The sequence below is a fragment of the Rhea pennata genome, chromosome 3 (assembly GCF_028389875.1).
Source record: "Rhea pennata isolate bPtePen1 chromosome 3, bPtePen1.pri, whole genome shotgun sequence".
NCBI classification, from domain to species: domain Eukaryota; kingdom Metazoa; phylum Chordata; class Aves; order Rheiformes; family Rheidae; genus Rhea; species Rhea pennata.
Window position 1 is genome coordinate 10,332,201 of NC_084665.1, and position 19,137 is coordinate 10,351,337.

Consider the following 19,137-nt stretch of genomic DNA (forward strand, 5'->3'; position numbering starts at 1 on the left):
TTATTAGGACATATTGTTCACATGCCCAACAATATTCCCCCTACAATTTATTCTTAGGCTACAGGGAAAAAGTACAGAAACCTCTTTCTCAGTAAATCTCTATGCTGTTAGTGAAGTTGACAAACATTTTGGTTTTGGCTCTTTTGGGAGCAGAGTTGTTTGACCTTATTTTAAAGTAGGCAAATACTCATAATAGTTTTAATCATTTTGGAATAAGTAAGATAGATTTGAATTACTCTTACAGACAGCAAAATATATTTTATTCAGAGGGTTTAGAATGGGCCTTTTAATGTGTTTTCTTCAACCGATGATTTCAGAGGTAGAGAATTTGATTTGTTGGACATTATTCAATGTTATTTGTGGGACTGGTTTCATTAATGTCAGTTTAAATAACCACTGGCATTAATTTATTTCTGTGTCTGCTTTTGTTGAATCACAATCATAAAAAACTGCCATCGGTCTCATTTTTGTGACTTCTGCTGGATTTGCTAAGGAGCCTGTGCTTATGAAAGTAGAGATAAGTCTTCTGTTAGTCAACAAAGAGCGTTTGAGAGAAAGGGACTACGTGGCAGTTTTGATCTGTTCTTTTAGCTCTGAGAGACGAATACCTTTCGAAAGGTATTCTCAATTTACAGTTTTGTTGAAGGACTACTGTAGAGTATGTTTTGTAGATTCCTTTTGTTTTCTTTCCACAGGTATGGCTCAGTTCCTGTCCCACCCTGTCCTTTACTCCAGGCTTTGCAGTCCTGTCTTTTTCTGGGGCTCACGCTGCTTTTCTTGTGTTCTTTGCAGTGCTACCAATGATGAGAACGTGTCTGGGGGATAGGGTTTGTTCATCTAACTCCCTGGGACAAGAGCATCTGAAGTCTGTCCACCCGTCCTTCTCTGCCCCTCCTTTACTTGTTTAAGACTTTTAGTCAGTATTTCTTCTTTAGCAAGATGCAGTCTGGATGGTGTTTTTACTTCTCCCTCTTTACTTCCTGGAGTAGAAGGTTTTCTTTTGTTTGTTTGGTTTTTTTTTTAACTTGCCGTTGACTTCTAAAACTTAAATCCCCCCTTACCTTTTAAAAATAGTCCTGGTTTGTTAAGATGGAAGCTAAGGATAGCTGGTAACACAATTTACATGAAATTATAGATATAGTGCCTGTAAATGTAGTAAACTTTCTCCATAGCAGAAATAATCCACTAAAGAGCTGGTTCAATCTTTAGTAAGAAGCTCATGCAACTTCTGGCAGCAGTCTTTTTCACAGAGAGGCCCAGAGAGTATTTTCTGAGGTTCAGATTATTCAGCTGTTTCATTTCAGTGATTAGCACAGTCATTGCTGAGAAACTGCAAGCTGAAAAAAACTATCTTGTTTTGCCTTTGTATTCCTATGAACAAAAGTGAGGTGCTAAGGGAGAGAGAGCTACACATTTAAAATTTTGGAGAACATGGTAAACAAAACCACTATTTTCCATTTCTTCACTTAAAATTCTTTCTTATACAATAAATCAACAAAGTGCAAAGCATGTATTTTTTACTACTGCATCTAATTCACAAAATACTTTCACCAATTTTTTTGATGCTTTTTTGGATGCTTTTGAATTTATGTCTACCGCCCATGCAAATGCAGCTTGATACTAAGTAAATATCAGGGTCCTAATCAATCCCAGTTTTGTTTCCCCCCCCCTTTTTTTTCAAATACAGAAAAAAATCTCATAATTGCTGAAATACTACTTAAACAAATGATGGTAGATACAGTGTATCCTCCAGTGGGTAATGGTGGACTGTACAACCAACAATTATCAATCACGTCAAAAAAAGAGAAGTAGGATAAATGCAAAATACAGCCTAAAATCACTGTTGGTAATTCAAATATGCTGCTTGGCGGTTTAAATGATCAATTTAAATCAGTACTTTCTGTTAGCGTCCCAAAAATATAGAGGAGAAAATGGAAATTGTCTTTCCCATTCTATCCCCTATGTAAAATGTTTTTTTCGGGGAGAGGGGGGGTAGTTTTTAGGAATGGTGCTTTTTTGGGTTAGGGTTGGCCTCTTCCACTGGATTCTGCTTGTGCACCCACATACTTGATGTATTTATGTGCCTGCAAACCAGGAGGAAGCTCCGTGCAAGGCCTGGACAAAGTTTTCTTCTGATTATTCAAACTGTCCTTAGTGTCAGGGTAGCAGCTGTGTGATGGGAGCAGCAGAAGGCCTCTTCAAACTACTTCCCTTGGGAATCTCAGTTCCACTGAAAGGCAGGTCGTTTTAGCAGGGCTTGGCGTGCTTTATGGCAGGAATGCTTGAGGAAACAGTGTGTGACCAGCCATGTAGTAGCCCGAGAACACTGTACTGTTCTTCTTTTATTTATTTCTAATATAGCTACAAGTGTGAGGCTGCTCACATTGGACTATAACCATTTCAGAGTAGGTCAGTTTTTATGGCTCAATGATCTAATGAATTTTTTTAGGATCTAATCACATAGCTTGATGCAGTGCACAATCATAACAGTTTTGATTTAAAAAAATCTACATAATAGGAATTATGTTCTTTAATTTCTCTAGTCTTTCCTTTGTTTTCTTTCTTTAAAATAAATTTTATAGTTTAGACTTTCAGATGCCAGTAACTTCAAAAAAATTCAGTTTTCATCAGGAGTGACATTCTTTCCTGTCTCACCTATCATATAAAATACTTAAATTGTGCTCTGATATCGTTCTGTTCCCTAGAATTCACTGAATAGCAACAATTGCCAGATCATTTATAAAGTGTTCCACATGAGTTAATTTCTGTGGTTAACGTACTACAATGTTTCTGAAGCTGTTGTTAGGCCTTACGCTGTTTGCTGGTTTTGTTTTCAGCTGACTTTAGAAAATGCTTTTTCATCTCTTAAGTACTTTTGGTAAAATTGAGGAATGACGCATCAAGCAATTGGTATAACAGTCGTAAATGCTTAAAAACTCACTGTTCCTGAGCACTCATGAGCCTTCCATCTTTTAATACTAAGTCTTTAGAAAAGAGCTGTGATTGATTCTGTGTATTTCAGAGCCTATACAGTACTTGCTGTGAATGAGTAATGTTCTCAAGAATATAGTGTTACACTGATTATATTTTGTAGCATATTGGCCTTCTGGTAAGATGCAGTATTTCTAATAATTTCAGAACTTACTACATTGGGGGAATTAGGTACATTCTTGATTGAATAATTTTATTCTTTAAAAAAAAATAAACCCACAAAATTTGGGGATAAGGTAGTTGTGCGGAAGTAGTTATTTCTTTGCATAGACTAAACTAAAAATGAAGTGAATATTTTGAGATGTTTTAATTGCTTTTAGTTAAAATAGTCTAGTCTAAGCTGATGTTTCCACAGTTTTAACAACAAAAGCAAACCTAAAGGATAGGAGGGCCGAGAGAGAAAAAGGAGAGAAAATGTTTGCAAGAGAAGGCATAAAATAGAGATTAAATAAGGGCTGATTTAAACAGAAAGAATGTATTAAGGTACAGTACAGAAAAAGGGCATATAAATGACAATTTTTGCATAGAGAAAGAACTGTAGGTTTAGTATTATTAGATATATTGTCTAGCTCTAGACATAGGATTTGTCTCAATGAACTTTGGCTGCCTAAAGCTAAACATCTATTTAAGCTATTGCTTTGACTCCTTCTGAAGTCAAAGGAGGGAATAAGGTACCTTTGGGGAAGTGATTCATCTCTTTTGTTATAGACAAATTTCCTAGGATGAGATGACTTGTCCTCTGGAGATGCCTAACATTTCACATAGATTAGAGAGAGAGACAGACAGGTAATTTAGCTTGGACACCTAGCTCTCAGGCCCTAGACTTAAGAGGAAAAAAACAAAACAAAACAAAACAGCTGTGTTAGTCATGTTCTGGCTTAGTGTTTTCTCTGTAAAGCAAACCCTTCAGTTAGTCATTTGTAGTCCTTTGTTTTTGAAGTTATCACATGTACTGCTGTCAGATATTTATATACAATCACTTTTTTTCTTGTGCTTGGTGTTATTTTAGTTCATGAGTAGTTACTTTTGTAGTTGTGAAGGATACTAAAAAAAATTACTAGTTTTGAAATGATGCAATATATAATCTATTACTGAATTTTGTGCAACACTCCACAAAAATTAACGCTTTATAGTTTGCATAATTAACAAAAGGAAATGGTAGCTATTTCTTTTTAATTTTTGAGCAACTGTAGAGACACTTTGTTTTTCTCTGAGGAAGCAAATAAAACCTTTGCTGAAAGTTAACCTGAAGGTAGGTAATAACGCACCTTCATATTCTAATGGCTCTATATGCAAAAAAGTCTGTCAGTCTTTATCCTGACACTTTAAAATATAGTTTCAAAATACATTAATTTGCCTATAGTCTGACATAAATATTGGGATAATAAAGCAAGATAAATATCTCTCCATCATGTTCTGCATAATGGATTAAGAATTTTATCACACTTGTTAATTTTTTTTTTAATGAGAAAGGTCACAATTACTCAACTGTTGAACAGAAAGTCATTCTAAAGGTTACAGAATAGCAATCAACTTTAAGCAATAACACAGTAATCTCTTTGGCCTTTATCTAGTTTGTAATCATGCATTGCTTGTTGACCTTTGCAGATTATTCTTTCTTGAAGCCTCATAAATTGATACCTTCTTTTCATTATATAAAGCTTGTATAAATGGAAGACAACACAAATGTTAAGTCCTGTGCGCACTTCTCTGCCACTGAAAGAAACCTTCATTTCATCCATCTTGCTAGTCACCAGACAGCTGTTAGTTTAGTGTGGTGGGTCCACACCGTTTGGCCTTGGGCTGCTGCTCCTCTGCTCTGCTCCGTTCTCCGAGTACTAGACTGTGCCCTATCTGCACAGCCATTTGTTTGTCCCATTTTCTGCACCTTCCTGTGGCCTGCACTGCCTTTGCCCTGCTATTTAGGTTGTCACTGTGAAACTGGCAGCAAAAAAATTTGGGGGGTGGTTGGACTAGATGATCTCCAGAGGTTCCTTCCAACCTCAACCATTCTATGATTCTGTAATTCCCCTTTTTGGTGATGCTCTTTCAAAAACTTGCTCTAGCTGGAAGGGCCTTGAAGAGGTCCTGCAGTCCAGTGTCTTGCTCATAGCAAGGTCAGCTCTGAGACCTGACAGAGTTGCTCAGGACTCTATCAAGACACATCTTGAAACCCTTCAGGGAGAGGGACTGTACGGCCTCTCTGGGCAGCCCACTCCGAAGTCTGACTGTCCTCCTAGTGAAAATGTTTTTCCTTACATCCATTCTGAGCCTCTGTTTTTCAGTTCATATCTGTTGTGTGTTCTCCTCCTGCCATGCACCACTGTGAAGAGCCTTACTGTCTTCTCAATAACCCGCTTGTAGGTCCTGAGGAGTGGCCGTTGGGTGTCCCCAAAGCTGCTGCCTCTCTTCACAAGTACTCCTGCCCCTGACCATCATGGTGGCCTCTACTGGACTCACTGCAGTTTGTCAAGGTCTTTCGTGCATTAGGGGGCCAAAGCTGGGTGAAGTATTCCAGATATTGTCCAGTGAATGCTGAGTAGAGGGCTATAATCCCTTCCCTTGATCTCCTGGCTATGCTGCTGTTAGTATAGCCCAGGATGCTGATGACTTTCTCTCCTGCCAGTGCCTTGATCATGCTTAGCTTGCTGTTTGCTGCGAGAACCCAGGGCCTTTTCTTCAGAAATGCTTGCTAGCTGGCCAGTTTCCAGCCTGCCGTGTCGCAGGGTGCTTTGCCTTCACAGGGGCAGAACTTGGCATTTGTCCTTGCTGAGTTTTAGGAGGTTCCTTGTCAACCTATCCTTCCAGCCTGGCTATGTTCCTCTGGATGGCAGTTCTGCCCTTCAGTGTATGAGTTGGTCTTCCCAGTTTAGTGTCCTCTGCAAAACTGATGAGTCTGCTACTCTATGGCCTCCTCCAGGTTATTGATAAAGGTGTTAAATAGGACAGATCTCAGGATTTGTGAAAAGCCTGTGGTACCCTGCTTGCCACTGGTATCCGGGTAGAGTACAGCCCATTTAACCACTACCCTATGAGGCTGGCCAGCAGTCCAACCAGTATTTATCCACCTAGTTGTCCACCTCTGCAGCTTGCAACAACCCAACTCAGATAAGCAACCAGGACAACTTGTTCATCAGCTAATAAGCTCTGCTTTGTTCCTCATCCTAGTGTTTATTTTGTATGAGTCCTCTTGTCTCAGAGTACCACCTTGGATGGTCTTGGTTATTCAGCACTGTTATAAATGAGTGAAGTGAACCCAAATTACAGGTAATCTGCGGTCTTTCATCCAGCCTTTTGATTACTATGAGAATATGGCACATGTGTATTTGTCCTTTCCATGGTCACTCCTGTAGCAAGACAGGATCTTCTCTCCAGCTTCTGCAAAATAGAGTTCAACAGTTTTAATTTTCAACAAGGAGCTTAGTCTTTGCATGTATTGGTTATTATATTCCTATGCAAGGCTAGAGTGAAAGCAGTAAAGAGTCCTTACCTATTTTGATGATTCTTCTTGATTTCTTAAAAGCAATTTTTCAATCAACTGGTCTTTTATTCTCTTGTCCCTGAGACTTGAAGGGGAAAAGCAGCTGTTTGCAGATTGATAGGGTACTGCATTTAGTTGTGTCTGAGATACTGTCTTTACAGTTATAGCATCTATAAGCACATTTTTTTCCTTCAAAAGCAAATGGTTTAAAATTCTAAGAGTTTTCTGGGTTAATTCAGGCAAAAAATACTTCCACCTTATAACTAGTGAGCCGATTCTTCCAGTTCTTGAGTAGACTATTAAAAGGTGTAATTATAAATGCACATAGAAAGGAATAATTTGTTGCTGATCATAGCTAACATTTTTTGTTGTATTTTTGTGTTGAAGGCAGACTACTCTGATAAAAAGCTGAACTGAAAGTGTTTCACTTTCTCCTGGATTATAAGACTTAATAAGAAGATAAGATTTTATTCAAGTATAACATGCTCATTTGGTTTGCTGAAACTTGAGAGACATTGTCAGAACTGGGAGAGTTTATTAAATAGAGCATGCTGTATTGAGAACGTTAGCTGCAGTGCAGATGGAGTGAATATTAATTTTCTTAATCCATGCTTTATCATACTTGTCTGTTTAAACAAGTAGAGAAGTACCTGAGTAGTGTGAGAAATGTACTCTAATGGCTTTGAACAGAATTCCTTCTGCGGAACCTGCATTTTGAGCTGTGGGGAAGCAATGCTTTAGACATTCAGACTTTTAAGATGTGTGAGAGAGAAATGAGCTGAAGAAGTGTGTGCTGCAGGGGTGTAGTGGAGCCCTGGTTATCCAAGCTGAGTGATGGAGCCACTGTGCTCCTGCTGTGGTCCCACCTTGAAGGGGGGCGAGGTCATTTGTGGCACCATTTACCTTGATATCTGGAATATCTGTATTGACTTTAGCTTGGAGGAATTATCTAGGTGAGATTATGAGATGATGTAATTACAGCAGCTTAGAATAAAGCCCTTTTGTTTGGTGAAATCATTGTAAACTGGGGCTGCATCGTTTTCATGTGAGAATATACTCCCAAAGGTTGATTAGAGGGCCTGTGGCTCTAGCCCCACCTTTTTCCCTTCCATGTATTACCAAAAGCTTTTGTTGGAGGGGAAGGGAGGGAGCCCAAAAAGAAAGGAACTTGTAATGTAACCACCTGTGCTATTTGCCTTATCTGGTGAACTGGCTTTCCTGTTATGTAAGATGTGTTAGTCCCTCTCTCTCAGAGCCTGAAACATTTTGAGTCTTCATTAGATCTTTACCAATTCTCTTTCTTTCTTAGGCAAGGGCTTTGGCAGGAGTATTGGAAACTCTCAGAAGTTTGTCCACTGGTTAATACAAGAATTGTCATATCCTGCCAGATTTATTGCAGCATTTAAATAATGGGAGTTTACCTCTGAGGGGAAAGACAAATAGGTTCCTTTGTTACAGAACAATTCAGTTTGTTTAATTTAAGTAATTTGTACAGTCTTTTGTGTACTTTTATGCACTGGCACAACAGGATTTACATACGTAATGTTCCGGCTTTATTTGCTAGGGTTGACTGCTAAGGGCCATAAGTTGTACTGATCTACACTATGGATGATACTAATACTTAAAATAGTGTCTTCCAGCTGAGGAAGTCTGTCCTTTGCAAGCAATAATTAATTAAACCTCACAACAGTCCCATGAGATGGTGTTATCCCCTGTTTAACAGATGGCAAAACATAGAGGCTAAGTGTAACTCAGGTTGCTAGCTCCTCCATGCGAAATAAAGGCAGGGAGAAGATCTGGAAGGGTGTTTCAGAGCAGGTAGAAGGAGGCATTTCCTATTACAGATCAAAATTTAATGGGGGTGGGAAATAGGGAGCCTTTCCTCTTGGCTGCCTGGAGATCCAGATGGTTCTAATGACTTGTCACATATCTCTGCTCATTTTGGAAGCTAGATGCTGCATCCTTTCTCAAAGGTGAGTGCTCTCTACTGCCATGAACTGATCTGTATTTGCAGAATTTTGGCTGGATGTAGTGAGTACCTCAGCTAGAAACAGAAGAGTTCAGGGAAAAGCTAGCAGAAGCTGTATTTGTTGTGATGCTTATTTATAACCTCACATTACGAGTTCCTAGATGTAGCTTGTTCAAGAACTACTATTAATGTCACTAGCAGCCTCAACTTTGCAGGTAACTTTGCACCTCAGACTTCTGAAATAAGGATCCAGTCATGTCTTCCCTACTTTCTCTACTTTTTGTCCTCCCACCTTGCTTCTGTAACTTCATACCCTTTATCTTCCCCATCCTACTGTGAGACCTTCTGCTCCAACCTAAGGTATGCCCTTGCCTCTGTGCTGTCTGCATCCATCACCTTCCTACTACACACATTCCTATATATAGCCTTAGAGCTTATATCCTCAATCTCAACTTCTCCCACTCCCCAAATGCACATTCCCACAGCCCTGACTGGAAAGCATAATTCCTATCTCAAGCTCACATGGAGCTGGAAGCAGAGATAAATCTGAGAGCTTTGCAGGGTTGCTGCTGCCCAATTTGCTTTTGCATTAGGTTGTAGGAATAGCAGCAGCAGCTCTAGACTTTTGTTTATATGCAGGATCTAGCAAGAAGCAAGCAGTTCTTTCTGTGTGATTCCCTATAAAATACATATGAAAGAGTTGGGAGCAGCTTCCACTCCCTATTAACAGCATATCACTTTCAGGATGTTCACCTACCATGTACTTTACTGAAGCATAATTTGGTAATCTTGAAAAGCAACCTTTTCATAAACCTGAAGAACTATCAGATTTCAAACTGATCTTTTTTTTTTTTTTTTTTTTTTTTTTTTTTTTTTTTTTTTTTTTGAGTAAAGTGAGTAGGTATGGTTTTCATGAAGGGGGAAAACTACTGAAATATTTTTTTTAAATTATCAATGCGAGGACTATCAAATTGGCCTGGCACAGGGGAGGAATAGTTCACCCTCCAAAGCTGCTAGTGAATAGCCAAGGACACAATAGGAGTCTGTGTGGCATTACACATGCAATTCACGCTCTGTAAAAGGCAGCTGCTTGCCTTGGTTCCCCACACCAAAACTTACACCTCTGGGACTCTTTGGCTTTTACTTGGCTGACCCTTATCTGGTAAATAGCTTAGTTGCTTTTTAAAATCAGTTGTGCTTTTAAGGTAGTATATGATGACTAAAACTAAGCGTTATTCTTGCTGCCTCCCTGCTACAATGACTGTCTTCAGAATCATAAGTTAATTCTTATATGGGCTTTGAAAGTCGAGACACCAGATTTTTCAAAAGCTCTCGAAACCAACTATTCCCTCATAAACAACTGTTAAGACTTTGAGAAAAGATCAGCTCTTGCTTAAAAAATTCCTAGATTTTTAGAAACATTTATTATCTAACAGCTCTCAATAAGGACACTCAAATTTTTTGAGTCATGCAGTCATTTTAACAATTGAGTGGTGTAGTCACCAGAATTCTGCAATAGCGATTTAGTTTTCAAGCTATTAACAGGTGATGTCTGGAAATGAAACAAGCCTTCCTTCTTTTATTGAATGGAATATTTTTTAAAAACAGCATCTGCAAAGCTTTCTAGGTTCTAGGTTTTAGCTTAAAAAGAATGTATTTTGAAAATGTATAAATAGTCTTTTATCTGCTTTAGAATTATTTGTTGTTTTACTTTATAAGGGACTTCAAGCTACTGATTTCTTCAGATTTTTGTACTATTGCTAAAATGCATAATTTCTGTTAAACAAAATGAGTAGATCAAATAATGAATATTTTTATATATCCAAAGAAATAGAATTTTTTTCACTGACAATGGTGTGTATGCATTGTATAATATACGCATAATGAACAGGTATTACATATTCAAGGCATTCATTGTTTCTAAAATTTCACAGATTTTATCTTTTCAGTATCGTTACACTACAGCTTAATGCATGATGCCTCTTGTGTGATCTATGTATTATAAATTGTTGTTCCTTTGGCAACATCCGAGTTACCAACTTGAGCACACCCCAACCACTGGATTTTCTACCTAACACGGCCAAGACGAGGCATAACCCTCTATCTATTGAGATACGTCTGCAACCCCCAATTTACAGCTTGGATTAGCTATGAATAGCTGAGGGAAGACCCTGTTACTGCAATAATTCTGACCTAAGAGAAACCAGAAAGTGCTTGAAATCCTCTGTGTGTTTTTTTTTTTGTTTGTTTTTTTGTTTTTTTTAATTAAAAAATTGTTCACTTATCTCAGGGTCTGTTTTAGCAGTCTGCTGTTTCCCTTTTCCCCTGTACTCTTTCATGGTTAGAAAGCGAGAGGGGAGGCTGCTCTGGAAGCAGTGCTGTTCACACTGCTACTGACACCTTGTTCAGCAAAAATGTGTGTTTGCGCTTCAGGTAGGCGCAGTGGGGAATTCTGCCACTTTCCCTGCGACTCTTCAGATTTACATGTGTTTTCAGCCTCTGTTAAAATTGGTGACAAAATTCCCATCTAGTTTAGTAAAACCAGGAATTTGCCTTGCAGAAAAGCAAAAGGTTTTCCAGCCTGATATTCCTCTTTTTCATTTGGTTTAGTAAGTATTTCTTTAGCCATGGAGAGCTGGACAGAACTGTCACTGTCCGTTGCGTGTATCTTGTGCAAAGAGACTGATTCATAGCAGTGTAAGCTGTATTAATGATTTCACTGGACATCTATGTAAAGTCTGTGGAAGATTAGATAGGTCCTTGGTTAACATGAGATTTTCTGTTTTTTCTCCATTAATAAAGGGTAGTATATTTAGATCTCTTTATATGGAAATAAATCCATGTTCTATTTGCAGACATCCAGTAAAGATTCATATTTTAAAGGGAAAAATGGGTCCTGAGTAGCCAGAAAGATTTAATTAAAAAACAACATATAAAATTAACACAGCCTAACTTCAGCTCCTTGTGCTCTGGGTAACTGTAAACAACTGGCTCTGGCTGGTTATGCAAGTCAGTTTGGGAAACTGGTGTGTTCTGGTATGTTTTCCAAGTATCAACCGATTCGTTTGGGATTGTGAGTCCATATATTCTCATGAGAGCTGTCCTGCTGCCTCGGGGGTATGAAACTAGATTTTGCCCCCCTTTTTTTTTTTTTTCTTTTTTGGGTGGGAGAGGAACGTGCATATATATTAGTATTACTGAGATTTTTCAAAGTGGGCCTATGTGTAAGCAGGGCAGTAAATTGAAACTTCTTTCTTTTCAAGGAAAGTGTACCTTCTTGGAATGCGTATCATTTTTCAGGTTGGCAACAGCCTTTTCTTCTCCTGCTATTCTTCAGTAGGAGAGGGGTTGCAAATAGTGGGGTTTTATATTTGTTTATTTGTTTTTTGTTTTTTTCCCTTATTGCTTTGTGAAAATACTGAGGTCACTACATTTTTATATGCTACAGTTTAGGGTCAGGCTTTTGCTTTTCCAGCCGTGCCCATAAAGGTTTCATCAATATGAGCTCTGTGAGGAGAACTTCCATCTCCAGTCTACTGCTGTGGTGATGGCACTCTCCACCTGGGCTACTTCAAACCTTTTAATGGTGGAGCCACATCATGGTGGGCTGCCTATATTCAAGTTGTTAAATTTAATATTAATAACATTTTTTTTTATAGTGATAAGTAGGCCCAGTTTCAACTTTCAATTAGGGTTTGCAAGGCTGTTCTTTCCTGAAAGCTTTTATTGCTTTATTCACACTTAAAAAACTGCATGTCATTTTGTTTATGACAACTCTTTAGACTCTGCATGTCACCAAGGACTGTTTGAATGGTAAATGACAATTCCAAAGATAAGAGTTTCAAATTAAGGAACAATGTGTGAGCCAGCAGAATGCTTTCTAATATGAGTGAAAATGCATCTAGTATTTTCAGGGAATGGTGGGAAATAGCCTAAACTGTGACTAAACATGAAAGGAAGGGGAATTGTTTCTTCCTAGTCTATTCCGTATTCAAAAATAAAACTTTTCCAAGCCCAGTGAATGGATACTAACTTGGCTTCCTGAGTTTTACTTCACTGATCAGTATGAGTTACTCAGGATTTGCTTTGTTTTAAGTAAGGTTCAAATCTGGTCAAATATGCACTGACCATGTGAATTTGGCACACTCGTTCCAATAGCTGAGTTCTTACTTGGTTTCGTGGTAAATGTGCAACTTTTCAGGAGAGCTGTACGCTTACACCTCAGAATCAGCTTTCTGAAAGTATTTGGTAACCAGGAAAGTTGTGCGCTGTGTGCATGCCTTATTGCCCTTGAAAACTGGGGCTTCTGGAGGTGTCTTGGAAGGATTTGATTCCAACTATGGGTACAAAGCATGTATGCATGAAATGTCCTGCTCGACACCCAGATACAGGTACGAATAATATTTTAGGTAATGATTAAAATAATTGTTCGTCTTTGGCCTTATCACTTCTGTTCTTCACAAAATGGAGCTTTTCTTTTGTACATTTGTCATCCTTTTACCTCACCTCACTTTTGTAATACAGCTATCCTAATTCCTGCCAAATTGAATTACTCACTTGATTTTAAACAAATGAAAGCATGTTTTAACATTTATGAATATGATCTGTTCAAGCAGACGATTGGCAGCCAGAAATCAAAGTTTTTGATTTAAGTTAGAGGAAGCTGGCAAATAGTCTGCTCCGTTGTGGAACTGGAAGCTGCAGTAGAGGTTAATATCCACAGAAAAATGTAAATTGATTGTTTGCTACACTTCCATTACATCAGGAGAGATGTAATCTGCTTCAGATGAGATTTTATCCACTGTAGTTTTATGGTAGTGGTTTAAGTAATCAGGAATGAAAATGAGATTTTAAATCTTTGATGCTATAAGATGTTCTGACCTTCCAGGCACAACATTTAATTATACCAGCCAGGTTTCGCTTTAGCTTGAATAAACAGTTGTGCCTGTGTAGACCAGTTCAGATGAAAGGAGAGAAATTCACGTGGCTTTCCCAAACCGAAAGCTAACTTTCCATAAAATTTGGAAAAACTTGGACTCCAGTTCAGCCTGTGGCTGAAAATCAAAGAGGAGAGTAGATGTATATTTATGTGAGGGACAGAAATATGCTGTGTGATGGCTCTGGGATGCGACTGGAGAGGAGGGGGCTGGAGAGCTCAGCGCCGCTCCCGTGCGGGTCTGCCGAGTGCTGTTTAGGGCTAGAGCCTTTTGGTGACCTTTGGCAAATCACAGGAGCTGTCTGCACCTTGTCTTTCTCTTCTGTGCAAAGAGAATATACTTCCTTCACAGGAGTGTTTTGAGACCTAATTAAGATTTTTCCAAGTACTTCCAGAATCTCAAATGAAAGGCAAACGCAGAAAGCATTATAATTAACATGAGCTTATCGGCAGAGCTTTACAGAATTAATAGATTTGTATAAATATAAAACTGAGTGTTTTTTGGAAGCTTTTAGTTCCATTCCATCCTTAAAAAAATATCATGTGTAGGACCCTATTTTTAGGTAGGTAAAACAATTTTTTCTTTCTTTTGAGGGAGGAGTGGTACTGGGATAGTCTTCTCTGCATATCAACTCACAAGCCTTATTGTGTTAGGGATCTGGAGGTTTGGGAGTATGTGCATTGCTCTAGGCTATATCCACATAAGGGAAAAATTGATTAGACTCTGTCTGCAGATACTTTCCCTTTTCTCCTACAAACACATGACTATTTTGAAATTCCTTTCTGCTTTCCAAAGGAAAAAGAAAGCAGTTAAAATTAATTGACTTGGCTGCCTTTATGTGTGTGTTTTCTTTATCTGTATTGGACACATACAATTGCTATTACAGGAAGAGATATCTGCAGTTATCTGGACTGCAGATAACTTTTAAGGCCATTTTGCTTGCTCCATTTATATGGTAAACATGGGAGTGACCAGACCTAAATTTGAATCAAGAGGGTTTCACAGCCTGTACTGGAGGAAAACTGTGGCTGACTTGCATTGTACCAAGAGGTTATTGCCAGTATGTGGCAGGTATTGAAAAAAAAAATCGGATTAGAAGAATTCAGGCAAAAAGAGAGCAACACTAGTAGTGGGCATTAAAGGAGTACGAAGGATACTGCTGAATGGTCACAGGCCAGATGCTTCCCCAACTTGTGTAGCTGGAAAAGGGATATGCGGCCATACACTGCACCCAAGATCCATGTGGTTCCTACTGTGCTTCCTTTGGATATTTAGCCTGCAGGAGCGTGTGAAGCCCTTCTTCTGGTCCTTCCTCCAGAGAAACAGAAAGACACGCTAATGAGAACTGTGTGTTCATGTGAGAGGATGTGAGCAAGCTCTTAGTTGCTATGTGTATTGACTTTAAATATTAACCCAAGGGCGCACTCCTGCTCCAGATGGGCATAGGCATTTTTATACATGGGGCTAACATTTTATGACTCTGTTTATTAATTTAGATTCTGGCATTTATCCCATTAAAATATTGCTTATAAAATGTATCTGGTTGGATCTGATTTGCAAATATATGCAGGGAAAGTGTAATAGAATTGCAGTTAATGATCTGGTTGATCTGCCGATTTCTTTAAAATTGGGGCTGTTTTGTATTTAGGTGTTTGAATGTGAAATCTGTCACCAGGCACTCTTTCACAGTAGTTTGCTGCCTGGTAAGAAATAATGTCAAACAGAATCAATGTTATCATTCTTTTTGTCTTGCCTTTTCTTTTAATCTCTACCAGAAAATAATGTATATGGTGGGGCACTGAAACCATTCATCACAATGCTTTTATTGTCTTGTTCAGCTGTAGTTTAGTTTTCCCTTAGTTCCCTTATAGTGTGTTATTTTCATTTGCTGTACAGCACAAGGGAATTTTTATATTATTTCCTAGAAGATGATTTTGGCAAAATTAGCAGGGAGTGCTGTCTTGGCATTTCTTTTATCAGCAAAATGGGAAATAACTGCAGAGGCAGCACTGGATAATGTATTTTGAGGTTAGATGGCAGCAGGCAATGAGGACTGTGAATCTGGTGGGCACGATACTGTGATGATGCAGATGCGGGTATTTATTTGCGTTGTGCTGTGATCATCGGGGAGAGTTGTACGGAGGCCCTGGAGGCACAGTCTTTATCGCAGAGCACTTGAAATCCAGGATCTCTGTCCTCAATCCAGCAATTGCATGCAGACTTTAGCCCCTGCTTAGCTTGTAATGCAGGAACTGTGCCTTGTTAAAGGCAAAGCACTGTAGGCGAGTTTAAAAATCGATAGATGCGGAAGGAAGAAGGCTGGAGCGATAGGACAGCATGTGCTAACAGGTCGTTTCACAGGTTTACAGCACGGTGAGCTGTGTGCCAGGATGGGAGAAATAAGGGATAATGAATTCCCCGGGGGTCGGCCTCAGCCAAAGCAGCGAGAGGCATGGGGTGAAGGACAGAGTTTCTCGGCTGAGAGGGTAAGGTGGTAGAGCTCATCAGTCGGCCTGTGCCTTGCAGCTGTGTGTGTGTGTGGGGGGGAAGTATATGCCTCTGAGGGGGCAGGGATGAATTCGTTTCCTCTCTCCCCCTGCCTTCCTTTCCTCTATGCTCCCAGCAAGTCATTCCAACATAATGGTTTTGTTGTGCCTGGCTGTAAAGGGTGAGACAGTTCAGTCCTTAGGAGAAGGAATTGGTTTCTCACATGGAAAAAGACTTACGGAATAGCGCTGCCGGCGTGATCCCAGCCACGCTTTTGCTGCGCTCATGCTACATCTGCCCCGCGGCCAGCGGCCAGAGTGCCGCGGGGGGAGCTGCCTTTGCAGTGGCTCCGGTCTGCCTTGCTTGGGTGGGCGCCCACGCTGGTGCAGCAGTGCTGACAGAGACGTCAGCCCTGCTGGGGAAGCCGCGGTGCCCGTGGGTGCCCACGCCAAGAGCTAGCGCCCTGCCACCTCACACGGCTGGGTATTCGCCAGCACCCAGGGGGGGTGGGCTGCAGGCTGGCGAGCGTCCGTGCGTGAGCAGGAATCCCACCTCCGCCAGCAGCGCCAGCTGCGCCCCGTGTTAACGATTGACAGGTTTAACACCAAAACGTTTTTAGGCTTGTTCTTGTGGTGGTTGTTTTTCGTGGGGAAGTTAATGTATGAAGGGATGATTCGACTGAGAATAACATTGGGGTAAAAAAACCAGTTTCCTTTATGCTTTACTTGCATATGTAGAAAAAAGTGAAGTATTACTAATAGGTTTGTATGATTGCTTTGTGCAATTATGACTTGGATAAAAAAAATTTCCAATTTAGTTTCTGATGTATTTTGATTGATACAATTTGTTTCACATAATTTAAATTTTGCTGATTATGATTTTGCCAATTAATATTTTAATGTTTTTGTTTTTATTTCTCTTTATATTGGCCAATGTAATTAAACTAGCACAAGCCCAAGGGTAGAATCAGTCATCTTGATAAAAGTTGACTTACCACTTTGTGTAATATCTGAAAGGATATAATGTTATCTTTCCACAGCTACAGTTTCATCTACCCTGCTTTGTAGATGTGTTTTAAACATGCAAAACTGATAAAGCTAAGATAAATCAATCTCCCAGTGCAGGTTAGGTTATAATGTTTAAATAATAGGAAGAACGAGGGAATACTGACTTCTTAAATTACGCATTGTAAATTTTAGACAGCCTTTCTCTAACACTTTTCTTCATCAGACCCTTCTATGCATCCTTCAGAATAATATTAAGTCTTTCTCAAGCATATTTTGCCTGCTGTTACTGTAGTATACTGTAAGTGAAAGAAAGCAGAGGAAAAAAGATGCCCAGTAAAATGTGGTGTGTTTTTACCTTGACAGCAGTTAATGTTATTTTAATGTTTCCTTTATGCATTCAATTAATTAGAGCTAGTAAATACTTATTTTATTTGCATGAGCAGTTCTACTCTATGAATTTACACACTTGGGCACTTCCCAGGTTATTTGTTCATTCTTTTGACTTTTAACTGGAGGTTGTGTATGGTAATGGTAGGCATTGAAGTTATCTTTCATGTACACAATAACATACAAAAAAAATATTACTATAAAATCATAAAAATAGACCGACAGTCTGAGGGATTGAAGGTGTACTGAATAGACTGTTGCATTGTTTGAAATGCATCCAATTTTATGTGAACAGTACCTTTCTAAAATCGGTGCCTTTCCAATTAGGGACAAGTGTTGAACTGCAATCTCTTAGTGACATAAAGTCTAAAAGCTTTATACGGGCAGACAGGAGACAGTTGATTGCATGGGGAAATAGCTGATCTGAATGGATGGCACGGCGTTGCTGGTAGGGCATAGTGTTGGATTGCAAATTGATGCAAACCAAAGGTTCATTGACTTACAGGCTACCTGGATACATTATTGTTAAATTATGATGAGCTGTACTTGGGCCATGCTCAAGATGTTTTCCTTCTTTAAAATTTTAAATGAAGTAAAATATCTATAGATTGAGTTAGATTAATCAATTCTGAACTATTAGTTTATTGAAATCTGTGTTAGAAAACTGCAGTAAGATGAGTAGATTCACAAATAAAGGCAAAGCTGGCCTAATGTGCAGTGATTCATATGAAGCACAATTTTAATTCTTTCTAACTCACTACATGAAGATGTCTTGCATGTCAGATAACAAGCTTATACTTTTTAATATTTGTTGTACATAACAAACTTGCACATAAATGATTCTGATGTCTTGGCAGAGAAATTAATTTCTGTCTTTGCTACAGACATGTGCCTGTTTTGGTGTAGAAAAGCAATTTGAAGAGTCAAAAGACCTGGGAGGCTTTTTCTGTAAATTCTTATTCCCTATGGGGGAAAAAAGCAACAAAATTTCCCAGATACTATTGGAAATCCTGCAAAATGTAATGAAATATTTATTTATTTATTTTCATCCGACTTATTACATAATAGTAATGTTATTCTCTGAAAATAAGCAAAATGGTTCAAATGGTTGAAAAGTTGGTATTAAACACTGCAAGAACCCTCACTTAAAATGCTGAGATAAATATGAAGTGATGTTTGCAGCCATATCCGGTAAAGCATCCTCACTTCAAAATTGACTCTTTTTCTGTCTACTACAAAGTTCAGGGAGGACTTTTGTGTAGCTAGGAACAGATTCCGTAATTTTATATAGCAGTGAGTTATCTGCCTGAGCAACTTAAGTACCATTTTGGACTGTGGTGTAGTAAAGGCTATCTCACCGTAGCCTGTGTATTTAGCTCGGCTACATCCATACCACTGGTGCAGACTCTAGGCTTAAACTTTCAGCTGAAGCTGAGCATGTTGGTGATCTAACTGCCTGTGTGAGGTGTCTGGGGCCCGGCGGGAGTCAGCTGGCTCTGCAGACGAGGCAGCTCCAGCTGCGTGGCAGGGGGTGCTCAGCGTGGCCGAAGTTCACACCTTGCTCTGGGCACAGCCCATGCACAGCCAGGTCGAGCTGCCGGCCACAGTGCCTGTGCGCAGGCACCGCAGTGAGGGCTCACGCACCCAATGCCCGTTAAACCAGCTTAGTTTTGGTAGGGAACTCTCCATCTTACACACTTGCTTGTCCGAAAATCCTGCCTGTTCGTAGCGCCCAAGGACAGTACGTCTCTATCTTTTGGGAGCTGTAGGCTTTGGAGAGGTTTTATGGAAACCTGTTGTCTTCTAAGCAAATTCTGGTCAGAAGGTGAGACAAGAAAAAACCAAATCATCTGTGCAAGTAACACAGCGGCTGTGCCT

The 19,137-nt window shown here is 39.4% G+C and overlaps 1 protein-coding gene across 8 annotated transcripts in view; it reads left to right on the plus strand.

Annotated features, from left to right (window-relative positions):
- PLCB4 (phospholipase C beta 4) overlaps positions 1-19,137 on the plus strand; it is a 223,036-nt gene that overhangs the window by 51,674 nt on the left and 152,225 nt on the right. The window contains exon 1 of one of the 8 annotated variants that reach the window (XM_062571534.1): positions 15,845-15,864. The exons of the other annotated variants lie outside the window; for them this stretch is intronic. The gene's annotated coding sequence lies outside the window, so the exon portion shown is untranslated. Of the gene's footprint in view, positions 1-15,844; positions 15,865-19,137 lie in introns of those variants that run through there. 8 annotated transcript variants of the gene reach the window in all.